Below are 4,066 nucleotides of genomic sequence, written 5' to 3' on the forward strand. Positions count from 1 at the left end.
AAGTAATTTATAATGCATTGTTGATCAAGGTTATCGTTATTACCTTTAAAAATATCAAGAAATTACTTAGGTATTTTACGAATATGGTAATATGGTGGTCCCTTCTCTCACATTAATAATAGATTTCACTAATTAAATTCAACGTATTGTATATCATGAATGTATAATTAAAAAAGAAAAAATTTAAAAAGCATCAAGTCACAATACTCTAAAAATACCTAATAAATTTCCTCAAATATCACCCTCACCAAAGTGAGAGTCCAATGCATGTTCTACTTCAGAAGCTCAACTAATAAAGTTTCTTATGGTTAAATAAGAAATTTGGAGTTTAATATCCGCCTATACCAAAAACTGATTGATATCTTAATCTAATTATAAAGAGCTATTATTAGGAGCCAACGTTATAGGTTGAAACTCACTTAAAAAAAAAATCTCCGGAGAATTGAAGTGCAGAGTATATTTGATGTAAAACCAAACGGTGTTGGCCAAGTCACCGCAACTAGGAGAGCAGGTCAGATATTGCTAGGTTCGACACGCTTATTGCATGGCTATGCTGGCTTTTGGACCCTCACATTACGCTTAAAACTTCAGAGATACAATGTCAACCAGAAGGTCCAGAACAAGTCAATTCATTTTTTTTTTTTTTTGAAAGAAAGATTCGAGGTCAACCTTTTGTAGCATCTTGGCACACGGGTATACCCATTCAACTAGCTGGGCTTAATTGACCAACCCATGGCATAATAAAATTGACTAAATTGCTTCTTTTTTTTTTTTTTAATCTTTGGTAATCATAGTGTTAATAATGAGTTATTCCTTAAGAACAATATTTAATTTGTGTAACCCATTGCGCATATAAGGAATATAAATGTGCTTTTGCAACATGTTCATCAACTGATATGCCTAGCTAGCACTACACTAATTATTTTATTTATCAGGAAGACACTAAGAGGCCTAATGTCTCACAATATTATGTAATGCTAAATAGTGTTCCTAAAGTCCTAAACATTGGGTGTTAAAAAAAAGTCTTAACATTGAAGTCACTACTAATATTTAAAATGATTTATATTTGCAATGCATGAAGAAAAGAAAAAGTAAAATATAATAGTTAAAGAAGTCAGTTGTTGAGAATCGAACTTTGGTGGTCTGGCTAAAAGGCTGGTGTATTAACCGCTGGACTTACAATTGCAATGGAGCAGGCATCTCCGAGAATTAAATAATAATTATTTGAAATGAAGATTAAATAATGAAAAAATTAAAAAGTTCCATTGCCGGGAATCGAACCCGGGTCTCCTGGGTGAAAGCCAGATATCCTAACCGCTGGACGACAATGGAATTTTTGTTTAAATGTACAAACGAAATATATTTGTAGTATTAATGTATAGACGTATCTTAAATTTCTGAATTTATTCTCGGACCACTAAAACCCTTGGAAAATGAAACATATCTTTTTGTGGTTTAATTCCCCTTGAATTCATTCAACTCGGATCCCCAAATAGCCAAAGTGGACAGGAAGTGATCAAATTAAAGCCAAATCCTCCGCATAAACCAAAAGGAAAGGAGTAAGTATGTGTATCTACTATCAAGGAAATGCTTCCTTCTAAACCTTCCTTTTTTTTTTTTTTTTTTTTTTTTTTTTTTTTTCTTTTCTTTTTTCATCTAGAAAAAAAACATGATGCCATTTAAGTAAGTAGATTGATTATGTTTTATCCTATTTCACCATAAACAATATCACCATACATTTTTGAAAAAAAAAACCAATATCACCTAAGAATATGATACAATATACTTTATTTATTAAAAAAATTATAAAATATTTTTAATGTACAATAATAGTGTATCCTCACTTAAATAATGGGTTATACCATGAATTGAATTTTATGTTTGAGGAGTGTCATTATTGTAACCATGGAGAACTATTTAACTATTTGTATTATCTATAGTGCCCTTCATTGAATTTAAATGGAAAATGATAAATTAAAATAAAATAAGCATATGTTGTTCACACACACACATATATGTAATTATGGTTGTTTTAAATGTACTCATTTTTGTTTTTGTTTTGAAAATCGTTGAATGTACTCATGTATATGCATAGAGTTATTAAATGTAGTATTTTATAATTTATAAAGGTCCAATCACAATAAAAAACATGAATATGTAATTAAGTTAGTCTAACATGATAGTTAATAAGTTAATGAATGGACTTCAATAATCAAGTGAATTGTGTTTCTTTCTTTAAAAAAAAAAAAAAGAATTGTTTTTGACCTAATAATCTGATAGCATGAACGATTTAATGAAATGAAAACTATGCAATGCCACGTGTCCATGGAGTTCGCACAACCCATGGCTAAAAATGATATATACTTGATAAAATTATTAGGTATTACCATAGTACAACAATGTGTTACTACTTACTCCACAATCCAAATCAAAAAATATATATCTTGTATTAAGTGACTTATATTTTATTAGCATGGAGTATTATGTCAACTATATTTTAAGAATACTTAATAATTACTTAATCACCCTAAAAGACTACTTTTGCTAACTATGTAAGAGAATTAAACTAAAATTTTGCTAACTAAAAAAAATAAAAAATAAAACATGCATTAGGCTAGTTAGTAGTCAGTACAAAGTTGGTCAAAAACACATATGTTTAATGTATTTAATTCTTTCTCTTCCATTGTTAGGCTTTGTTTGGTTGCTGTAAAACGTTTTCCGGAAAATACATATTTTCCGGAAATGCTAATTTTCGGAAAAGGAAAATATTTCAATGTGTGTGGTTGCATTTCAAAAAATTTTCCGGAAAATATTTTCTGGTGTTTGGAAAAGAAGAAGGAAAACACAAATCCAGAAAAACACAAACCACAACCCAGAAAAAAATCATCAACAATCGCGATCTCATCGTTCGCGAGATCGCAACCAATGTCGCGATCTCGCCGGCGTGATCTCGCAAAGGCGAGATCGCGTTCAACGTCGCGATCTCGCGAAGGCGAGATTGCGATCGACGGCGCGATCTCTCTCTCTCTTTTTCCGGAAATCCTTTGAAGTGAAAATGAGGGGAGAAATTCATTTCCGGGTCAAAGGTGAAATTAGTGGTCAACCGGAAATCATTTTCCGGAAAATAATGTTTTCCGTGACAGCCAAACACATGAATTTTCCAGAAATTGATTTCTGAAATTAGTTTTCACCCAATTCAAACGCAGCCTTAGTTTCTCTCTCATACTCAACCTAATAAATATAAGTTCGACTGATTTGTGGGCCATCATGGCCACTATCTTTGATGAATTTTGCAATTCACCCCTTCTACTCTCACAAAAATATTTTACCATTTCACTTTTTATCTTTTTAATATTCTTTATTTAAAAGTTGAGATTGAAATTTGCTTATTCCAATTTTCAATTTCAATCATTGAAAGCAATTGTATTAGGTGCAATAAGTGGACAAGAGATAGTATTTTAATAGAATGGATAAAAATAAACAAATAGTTAATATAGGATGTATTTGAGAGTGAGTAGCTAAATTAGAAAAGATAGTTGCTCAAGTAAAGATTTACTATTTGCCGAAAACTTTGTCTAGGCCCATGGGCGGAGCCATGTTGAAGGGTGGGGGGGCCATGGCCCCCCCAAAATTTTGAAATTTTTTTAAATATATATAATTATTTTAATGTTTTCAAAATTTAGTATACAAAAATAAGAGCTGGCCCCCCCTAAGTATTTGTATTAGTCCAATGATGCTTTAAAAAAAATAATTGGTCTAATAGTTATAGAGACAACTTTATTTTTCGCAGTTCTATTTTTTATTGTAAAATGTGCTTTTATATCTGTTAAATATTTGAAAAAATTTGGCACCAAACATGTTTAAATTTATCTTTTTCAACCTGTTATGTGGCGATTAACAAATCATTGACTCATTAAAAAATTATATTGTCACTAAAACTACACATGAAATGTCTCTTTAGTTGCCACATAATAGGTCAAAGCAAAATAGTTTCAAATATGTTTTGAGCCTAATTTGTTCCTCCCTTCTTTTTGAAAATTATATTAGTTCAATTGAATAATTTTAC

The 4,066-nt window shown here is 30.6% G+C and overlaps 1 non-coding gene across 1 annotated transcript; it reads right to left on the minus strand.

Annotated features, from left to right (window-relative positions):
* Positions 1-1,260: 1,260 nt before the first annotated feature.
* TRNAE-UUC lies at positions 1,261-1,332 on the minus strand. Its single transcript has one exon. It is a non-coding gene; the product is annotated as a tRNA-Glu (tRNA).
* Positions 1,333-4,066: the final 2,734 nt, after the last annotated feature.

This window comes from Quercus lobata, chromosome 11 (assembly GCF_001633185.2).
Source record: "Quercus lobata isolate SW786 chromosome 11, ValleyOak3.0 Primary Assembly, whole genome shotgun sequence".
Taxonomy (NCBI): domain Eukaryota; kingdom Viridiplantae; phylum Streptophyta; class Magnoliopsida; order Fagales; family Fagaceae; genus Quercus; species Quercus lobata.